Source organism: Cervus canadensis, chromosome 6, assembly GCF_019320065.1.
Source record: "Cervus canadensis isolate Bull #8, Minnesota chromosome 6, ASM1932006v1, whole genome shotgun sequence".
Classification (NCBI taxonomy): domain Eukaryota; kingdom Metazoa; phylum Chordata; class Mammalia; order Artiodactyla; family Cervidae; genus Cervus; species Cervus canadensis.
In genome coordinates this window covers 70342179-70352539 of record NC_057391.1, presented here as the reverse complement: position 1 = coordinate 70352539, position 10361 = coordinate 70342179, and the positions used below count along the sequence as shown (strand labels likewise).

Sequence of the window (10361 nt, the reverse complement as noted above, 5' to 3'; positions counted from 1 at the left end):
TTTTAAAGCAGATTACACATATAATGTGATCGTCGACCGTCTCTTCTCTGCAGACACAAGCACCTTCTCTCTTCACTGGCAGTATGCTAGATAGATAGACCATAGGGTAGAGACCATAGCATAGAGAGCCTAGTGGTTTCTATTGCACCATGGTTTTTACTTAAATCATGGTTTCTTGCTCCTATCTCACTGTCAGACTGATTTCTCTTAAGAAACAAAAGCAAAAATGATAACACTGCTAAAAGTCAAATTTTGGCTCACCCCAGGCCCCATACCTATTTAAAAAGAGGCAAGATATATATTAATATCAATATTTTCCCCACTTCTCTCCATTACATAGCAGACCTCTCCAGTTTCATTTTGTATTCCTCTATTTCTCTGACCACACCCTGCCCCTGAGTCTTTTGCTATAGCCAGTCTTTGGTGTCTCGAACACTCCAGGCTCTATTTCGCTCCTTCCCTCTTTCCTTCTCTCCTTTTCTTCTTCTCTACTCCCTCCCTCCTCCAACCCCACCTTTCTTTCTCTCTCTCTTTCTTTCTTTTCAGTGCTGTGGCTTTTGCTTTGACATTTCTTTTTTCTCTTCTTTACTTATTCATTCTTTGAGTCCCAGGATCAACCTGCTTTATGAAACTTTTCTTTTACTCGTGCACTCTAACTTCTATATTCCTGTCCTACTTTGTTCATTGCTCTGTAAAAGCAGGTTTAATTCCCAGTGAAGAAATATTCACAAGTCTTACTTCCTGTCCTAGTCCCAGAGCCTGTAAAGGTGAACCCACTGGGGCTGGCTGGGGGAGAAGAGGAAAGCTCATTCCAGAGGGAACTGTCTGAGGGATCATGAGAATTTCTAAACAAGAAAAAGAGGGGAATAAATGACTGGTTTATTTATCTGGGGGAAAAAAAAAAGCAGGTTTAAAAAAAATCATATTTTTTTATTTGCCTGCATCGGGTCTTAGTGCAGCTTGTAGGATCTTTTGCTGTAGCAGGCAGGCTCTAGAAGACACTGGCTAAGCTGCCCTGTGCCATGTGGGATCTTAGTTCCTTGACCAGGGATCAAATCCATGTTCTCTGCATTGGAAAGCAGATTCTTAACCACTGGACCACCGGAGAAGTCCCTGTAAAAGCAGTTTTTGTGTATTGTGTATTTTCCTCAGTGAGACTGCATTGTTTGAAGGCAGAACCTTGTAAAAATTGTCTTTTGCATTCCCATCATTGCGTATCACAGTGACATGCAAAAATTATTTTTATTTAATGTATAATTCAGAAGTGCAATTTTAATCATTAAACATGGGCTGGAATCTCAGCTCTATGACTTACCTGTGTGTAAACCTAGGCATGCTCCATATCCTCTCTGAACCTCCTTTTTATTAATTAAAATGAGGCTGTTACAATCTTTCCCACAGGGTTATTGTGTAATTTAATGAGATTATGTACATAAAGTTCCTAACGGAATTTAGCATGTATTTTTCTTCTAATAGATAAAGTAGTTTCATCCCCAACATTTCCAAAATATGTGCTTGATTATGTCAAAAGGATCAAATATAGCAACTGATGATGAAATGTGAAGAAAAAAGTTATGTTGGAATTGGATATTTGCTACTGGGATTTTATAAATTGAATCATATCAGTTCAGTTCAGTCGTTCAGTCGTGTCCAACTCTTTGAGATCCTATGGACTGCAGCATGGCAGGCCTCCCTGTCCATCACCAACTCCTGGAGTTTACTCAAACTCATGTCCATCGAGTCAGTGATGCCATCCAACCATCTCATCCTTTGTTGTCCCCTTCTCCTCCCACCTTCAATCATTTCCAGCATCAGGGTCTTTTCAAATGAGTCAGTTCTTCGCATCAGGTGGCCAAACTATTGGAGTTTCAGCTTCAACATCAGTCCTTCCAATGAATATTCAGGACTGATTTCCTTTAGGATGAACTGGTTGGATATTCTTGCAGTCCAAGGGACTCTCAAGAGTCTTCTCCAACACCACAGTTCAAAAGCATCAATTCTTCAGGGCTCAGCTTTCTTTATAGTCCAACTCTCACATCCATACATGACTACTGGAAAAACCATAGCCTTGACTCGATGGACCTGTTGGCAAAGTAATGTCTCTGCTTTTTAATATGCTGTCTAGATTGGTCATACCTGAATCGCCTACATGTTGTTGAAAATTGACCATCCAAGGGTAAAGGTGGGAATTAGGACTATTGGGTAGATTTATCTTAATTTTATCTTGTGGGGGAAATTGTGAGCAATTTTTCCCTTTTTGAGTAACAGATTGCAATCTTGTCCATGGTGCACGCATATAGAATATGCCTACGGCAATCTTTCCCCATATACCTGCTAGGGCCGGATGCCTGGCTTATCACTTCTTTCATTCATTTTTTTCCCACTTAAGTTAGAGATCTTTTGGTTGCAAATGTCAAAAATCACAATTCAAAAGAGCTTAAAAAATTAAAGGAATTATATGTCACCCTGACGTAATAATCAGATCTAGATGCATGGATGCACGTGTGGGTGTCAGTTGGAAGCTCCATTTGTTGACTCATTATAGCCCCAGGCTCTTCTAGGTACCAACAATCACCGCTTTAATTCTAGGCTTCATAATCCACTGACTAGGAGAGAGAGAGAAAGCTTCTTCTTCCCAGGAGTGTTCAATAAAGTCATTTCACATCTCTTTGGTTCTGACTAAGTAATATGCTCATTTTAAAAACAGTAATGGTAGATAGGAAATGCTGACTGACCTAAGCAATATAGACTTCTTTCCCAGAGTTGGTCGTGCAGTCTATACCATATGACTGAAATTGGGAGATGGATGCTACCAAAGGTACCTTGGGTACAATTGAGAAGGGAGAGGGGGCAATAGGGGAATATATTTCACAGAAGGAGCAAACAAACATCCCCTACACATGTACTGATAATCTACTCTGTACCTAGCACTGTGGTGGTAAATGCTGCTATTTTTTTTGGCATCCCTGCTCCCTTCCTTTTTCATGGGTAGAATCTTGCACAAAAGAGAATGCAGAGGAGGTAGGAATGGAATAGTCTTTTTTTCAAGTGTTCTCAGTTGCATATGTTGATAGCATTAACTTGGATATTGCTGAGAAGGTGTGACTTTGCTTGTAATTTATTTGTCTTTCATTTGATTTTTGTTACCATGGGCAGCTATAATATGTTTGGTGTTTGCTCAGTTAAATCTCTTGGGAAACCCTCTTTTCTCCAATGAAGAGGTGCTTTCTTTTCCTTTCATTTGGCATTGTTTAAGGCAAAATGGATTTTGAGGATTCCTAAACAAAGTGAGTTGATTTTTTGAACATGACTTAGCTATTGTTTGGTTGCTAAGTCATTTCTGGCTCTTTGCAACCCCAGGAACTGCAGCAGGCTAGGCTTCCTTGTCCTTTACTATCTCCTGGACTTTGCTTAAACTCATGTCCATTGAGTCGGTGACACCATCCAACCATCTCATCCTCTTTACCCCTTTCTTCTCCTGCCCTCAATCTTTCCCAGCATCAGGATCTTTTCCAATGAGTTGGTTCTTTGCATCAGGTGGCCAAAGTATTGGAGCTTCAGCTTCAGCATCAGTCCTTCCCATGAATATTCAGGACTGATTTCCTTTAGGATGGACTGGTTTGATGAACATGACATATAGAAAAATATTTTTTAACTCTTAGAGGTGGTTCTAGCTTTTAAATTCTTGATTTTATTTCAGTCTGATTCTCCTCAGTGCATATAAAACAAAGTGAATTGAAGAGTTATTAACAGTTTATAAAAATCTATTGTGTTAATAGACATAATCTCACTCACTGGAAATTTTATTCTGAATACTTCTATTCTAGGTTTCATAGGTTCCAGAATGAAAGCTTCTTTGTCAAATTTCTTTTTTTTCAAAGTTAACTGCAGACATCAGCATATAGTCTGTAGTATTTATTTACAGTTATTTTCATTTACAGTAAAATATACATATTACAAAGAAATGCACAAATCTTAGGTATATATTTATTGTCTTGACAAATGCAAACCTCTGTGTGATGCAAATACCTATCAAAATATAGAAAATTATCAGCATATCATGCCTTTTCCCAGGCAACCTCCACTTTTGTCAAATTTCTTTGTCTTGTAAATTTTTATACATCTTAAACCTAAAACATAAAGGTGAATGTGTCATATATTAATAGTATCTAATCATTTTATAGGTCTTCCCTGGTGGCTCAGATGGTATAGAAGCTGCTTGCAGTGCAGGAGACCTGGGCTCGATCCCTGGGTTGGGAAGATCCCCTGGAGAAGGGAATGGCAACCCACTCCAGTGTTCTTGCCCAGAGAATTCCATGGACAGAGGAGCCTGGAGGGCTATAGTCCATGGGGTCACAGAGAGTCAGACATGACTGAGTGACTAACACACTTTCAATCATTTTATAAGAAGACAGAATAATTTTCTTTAGCTGATTATTATTATTTTGTAAGATATTTCCAAGTATCTGGTCCAGATTTTACAAAGAAAATTTAAAAGACATCAGAGTGAATCACAAAATAAATAGCATTCTTACAACTGACGTTTTAATTTTGTGGATCCTTGTTATGGGCTGAATTGCATCACCCCAAGTGGAAGTCACTCAGTTGTGTCCGACTCTTTGAGACCCCATGGACTATACAGTCCATGGAATTCTCCAGGTCAGAATACTGGAGTGAGTATCTGTTCCCTTCTCCAGGGGATCTTCCCAACCCAGGGATCGAACCCAGCTCTCCCACATTGCAGGCAAAGTTTTTACTAACTGAGCCATAAGGAAAGCCCAAGAACCCTGGAGTGGGCAGCCTATCCCTTCTCTAGGGGTCTTCCCAACCCAGGAATTGAACCGGGGTCTCCTGCACTGCAGGTAGATTCTTTACAACTCATATGTGAAAGTCATAACATCCAATACCTCAGAATATGATTGCATTTAGAGATAGGGTCTTTAAAAGGTGATAAAGTTAAAATGAGGGTCCTAAACATGGGCCCTAATATGATCTGACTTATAAGAAGAGGAAATTTGAACACACAGAGATGCAAGGGATGCCCCAGCACAAAGGAAAAACTATGTGATGGCACAGAGAGAAGGTGGCCGTCTGCAAGCCAAGGAGAGAGGCCTCAGGAGAGACCCAGCCTGCCAACTGACCCCTCGCTCTCGGACTTCCAGTCTCCAGAACTCAGAGCAAGTAAATTCCTGTTGTTTCAGCCACACTGTCCATGGCATTTTGTTACCCTAGCAAAATGATACAATCTTCTACAACTGTGTATCTAAAGCCAGGTTGTTTCCTTGTGAGTTTATTGAGGTCACAAAATATGGTGGAGTGTGGCTCAGAATAGGTGCATGGGAAGTGTCTGTTGAATAAACACAAACTGTATTTTGATCACAGCTGTGACAGAGCAGCTGGCTGCCAGTCTGGCTCTTTCCAGTTTCCACCTGAAGTTTACAGACTGTTGTTTGTTTCATTTTCCCTAAATAAAAATGACTGTTTTGTTCTTTGACTATAAAGATGTAAAGCATATACATATAGAAATGTGTATTCATTGTAAAGTATAACCTGGTAATGTATCAAAGTATGAAGAAGAAAGTAGAACTCACCCAGAATTTCAACACCCAAAGTAACTATTTAAATTTTGGAACATATATTTCTCAAGGCTTTGGGGCGGTCATATCCATGTGGTTATTAAATTATCTCTAACAAATACATGACATGACTTATATACTCTTGTTTTTATAATATGCCTTTTCTGTATAACACAATTAGTATATCTTACATATTAGAAAATAAATATAGATTTATGGTAGTAATTTCTAGTGGCTGAATTATATTTCATTTAAGGAATGTGCAATAACTTATTTAGCCTAGTGCCTACTGATGGTAATTAGGTTTTTCTAGTGTTTTCCTAATATGACTAGTGCTGTGAGAATTTAGTCTTTTTGTTGTGGTTCTTTTCTTATTGTACCTCTTTCTACTTCCTTTTTTTAATTTACTAAGACATGAAAGGTATAAAACAACATACTCTGTAACATATGTGTGCAATTGTGGAACTGGTAATGTAGACACAGAGGTAATGTAGATACCTTAAGAGGAAATCCTTGTAGAATTTCCTTCTGGGATAGTTCCATCTGCTCCCAGAACTTCTCTGGTGGCTCAGCAGTAATGAATCCACCTGACAATGAAGGCGATGCAGGTTTGATCACAGCTCAGGAAGATCCCCTGGAGCAGGAAATGGCAACCCACTTCAGTATTCTTGGCTGGGAAATCCCATAGACAGAGGAGCCTGGTGGGCTACAGTCCATGGGGCCACAAAAGAATCAGACGTGACTTAGCGATTAAACAACATCATCTGCTCCCAGGAGTCAAAACCTTTCCTGTGAGCTCCACAGTCAACTATCAAGTGCCTTCCTTGACATTTCCACTTTGGATATATCAGATTCAAGGTGTCCAAAATGCATCTTCTGATTTCTCTTCTGAAACATGTCTTTCACTAATAGAACTTTCCCATCTCAGCCAACAGCGCCATTGTTCACCCAGCTGCCAATGGCAGGAACAAATTTATCCCTTACTTTTCCCTTGTCCTTTCTTCCCACAGGCATTTCATCCATGAGTCCTTGTTGATTTGATCTTCTAGTTTTATCTGCACCCTGTCCTCTTCTTCCTATCTCCACTGTCCATTTTGCAGCAGGATACTCACCTCTTGCCTAGATGATGGTAACAGCCTTCTCATTGGTCCCACACTCTCTCCTGTTTCTTCCTGCTGCAGAGTGATCATGCTGCATCCCACTTATAAATGCCTTGATGGCTCCCCTTTGTACTTTGCAGGGAAAAGTTCTACCTCCTTACCTTGGTCTACAAGCTGAATGATATTGCGTTTGTTATGTCCAGCATCACTTTTCTTTCCTCTCCCCTGCGCTACCCCACCGGAGCCTCCCTTTCTTATGGTTTCTTTAACATCCACCCTTAGCGGCACTTGCAGCCTGTTACGAGCACTTTCCCCTCTGCCTGGGCTGCTCTTCTTTCTGCTCCATTTGGCCTATGTTCTCTCCTTCCCCTTAGTTTGCAGCTTAAACATGACCTTCACAAAGAGACCTCCTATAAACATTTAATCTAAAGAATGTCCCTTTTCCCTTTACGTCTCTCTTTGATCTCCATCTTTTGTTTTTTCCTTTCTTAGAACTTTTTTGGCATTTACAAATGTTTCACTTCTTTTTTGGTCTTCTTACTCAATCTGTCTCTCCTCTACTAGGAGCCATGCTCGGATACCAGTGCTGAAGACCTTCAGTCTGCAGGCTTGACTCCACTCAGAGACTGAGCCCATCTCAGGACCTAAGGAGGTATGTCCCCATCAGATGTGATTTTGCTGCCAAAGTCCAAGGTTCAGTGACTGGGGTGCTAGGATCTTGTGGTGTATTTAGCTGCAACTTTCATCCCATCCTCTTCCCCCAGGCAGCTGTTCCATATGATGGGGCTTCTACCTCCAGTTTGAGTTTGAATTTCAGTTGCCAACTAGCATTGACAGTTCCTTGAGGACAAGCATACCTTGGAGATACTGTAGGTTTGGTTTCAGACCACTACAATAAAGTGAATCTCAGAATAAAGCCAGCGACAGGAATTTTTTGAACTCCCAGGGTATATAAAAGTTATGTTTACACTATACTGTAGTCTATTAAGTATGAAAAAGGATTATGTATAAAAAGTATATACCTTAGTTAAAAATACTTCATTTCTTAAAATTTGAATAATCATCTAAGCCTTCAGCAGATTGTAATCTTTTTGCTGGTGGAGGGTTTTGTCTCAATGTTGATGGCTGCTGACTGATCAGGTTGCTAAATGTTGGGGTGGCGGTGGCAATTTCTTTAACTATGACAGTAATAAAATTTGCTGCATTGACTGGCTCTACCTTTCATGAATGGTTTCTCTACAGCATGCAGTACTATTTGATAGCACTTCACCCACAGCAGAACTTCTCTCAAAATTAGAGTCTATCCTCTCAAAGCCTGACACTGCTTTATTGACAAAGTTTATGTAGTATTCTAAATCCTTTGCATTCATTTAAAAACTCTTCATAGCATCTTCACCAAGAGTAGATTCCATTTCAAGAAATCACTTCCTTTGCTCATCCATATGAAGTAACTCTTCATCTATTAAAGTTTTATAGTAAGATTGCCACAAGTCAGTCATATTTCAGACTTCATTTCTAATTCTAGTTCTCTTGATATATATACCATATCTTCATTTTTTTTTTCTATTGAAGTATTGAACCCTTCAAAGTCATCTGTGAGGGTTAGAATTAACTTCTTCCAGACTCCTATTAATGTTGATATTTTGACCTCTTCCCATGAATCACAAATATTCCTGATTCCATCTAGAATGGTGAATCATTTCCAGAAGGTTTTCAATGTACTTTGCCCAGATCCATCAGAGAAATCACCATATATGGCAGTTTAGTTCAGTTCAGTTCAGTCACTCAGTTGTGTCTGATTCCTTGCGACCCCAAGGATTGCAGCATGCCAGGCCTTCCGGTCCATCAACAACTCCTGGAGTTTACTCAAACTCATGTCCATTGAGTCGGTGATGCCATCCAACTATCTCATCCTCTGTCGTTCCCTTCTTCTCTCGCCTTCAATCTTTCCCAGCATCAGGGTCTTTTCAAATGAGTCAGCTCTTCGCATCAGGTGGCCAAAGTATTGAAGTTTCAGCCTCAACAGTAGTCCTTCCAATGAACATTCAGGACTGATTTCCTTTAGGATGGACTGGTTGGATCTCCTTGCAGTCCAAGGGACTCTCAAGAGTCTTCTCCAACACCACAGTTCAAAAGCATCAATTCATCAGGGCTTAGCTTTCTTTATAGTCCAACTCTCACATCCATACATGACTACTGGAAAAACCATAGCCTTGACTAGACAGACCTTTGTTGGGCAAAGTAATGTCTCTGCTTTTTAATATGCTGTCTAGGTTGGTCATAACTTTTCTTCCAAGGAGTAAGCATCTTTTAATTTCATGGCTGCAGTAACCATCTGTGGTGATTTTGGAGGCCAGAAAAATAAATCTGCCACTGTTTCCACTGTTTCCCCATCTATTTGCCGTGAAGTGATGGGACCGCATGCCATGGTCTTAGTTTTCTGCATGTTGAGCTTTAAGCTAACTTTTTGACTCTCCTCTTTCACTTTCATCAAGAAGGTCTTTAGTTCTTCTTCACTTTCTGCCATAAGGGTGGTGTCATCTGCATATCTGAGGTTATTGATATTTCCCCTGGCAATCTTGATTCCAGCTTGTGCTTCATCCAGCCCGGCGTTTCTCATGATGTACTCTGCATATAAGTTGAATAAGCATGGTGACAATATACAGCCTTGACGTACTCCTTTTCCTATTTGGAACCAGTCTGTTGTTCCATGTCCAGTTCTAACTGTTGCTTCCTGACCTGCATACAGATTTCTCAAGAGGCAGGTCAGATGGTCTGGTATTCCCATCTCTTTCAGAATTTTCCACAGCTTATTGTGATCCACACAGTCAAAAGCTTTGGCATAGTCAATAAAGCAGAAATAGATGTCTTTCTGGAACTCTCTTGCTTTTTTGATGATCCAGCAGATATTGGCAATTTTATCTCTGGTTCCTCTGCCTTTTCTAAAACCAGCTTGAACATCTGGAAGTTCACGGTTCATGTATTATTGAAGCCTGGCTTGGAGAGTTTGGCAGTTAAAGCCTTACAAACTGTAGTTCTTAAATGAGAATACTTGAAGGTCAAAATTACTCTAAGACCATAAAGTGCAGGATGGATTTGTGTTAGCAGGCATGAAAATAGCATTAGTTTTGTTGTACACCTCCATCAGAGTTCTTGGGTGATCAAGTGTATTATCAATGTTTTGAAAGGAGTATATTTTTTTCTGAGCAGTAGGTCTCAAAATTGGGCTTCATATATTCAGTAAACCATGTTATAAACAGTGTATGTTCTGTTATCTAGACTTTGTTGTTCCATTTTACAGGCACAGGCAGAGTCGATTTCCTAGAATTCTTAGGGGTGTTAGGATTTTCAGAATAGCAAATGAACACTGGTTTCAACTTCAAGTCCCCAGCTGTATTAGCCCCCAACAAGACAGTCAGCTGTCTTTTGAGGATTTGAAACCAGGCATTAAGCTCTCCTCTCTATCTGTGAAAGTCCTTGATGGCCTCTTCTTCCAGTAGAATGCTGTTTCATCTACATTCGAAATCTATTGTTTAGTGTAGTGACCTTCATTAATTATCTTAGCAAGATCTTCTGGATAACTTTCTGTGGTTTCTACATCAGCTGCTCTACTATGTACTTTTATGTTATGGAGATGATTGCTTTCCTTAAACCTTTTAAAACAAACCTCTTCTAGCTTCAAACT

General features: G+C 39.9%; 1 non-coding gene across 1 annotated transcript; it reads left to right on the top strand.

Annotated features, from left to right (window-relative positions):
• The first annotated feature begins 708 nt into the window (after positions 1-708).
• LOC122444441 lies at positions 709-834 on the top strand. Its single transcript, XR_006270275.1, has one exon. It is a non-coding gene; the product is annotated as a small nucleolar RNA SNORD22 (small nucleolar RNA).
• Positions 835-10361: the final 9527 nt, after the last annotated feature.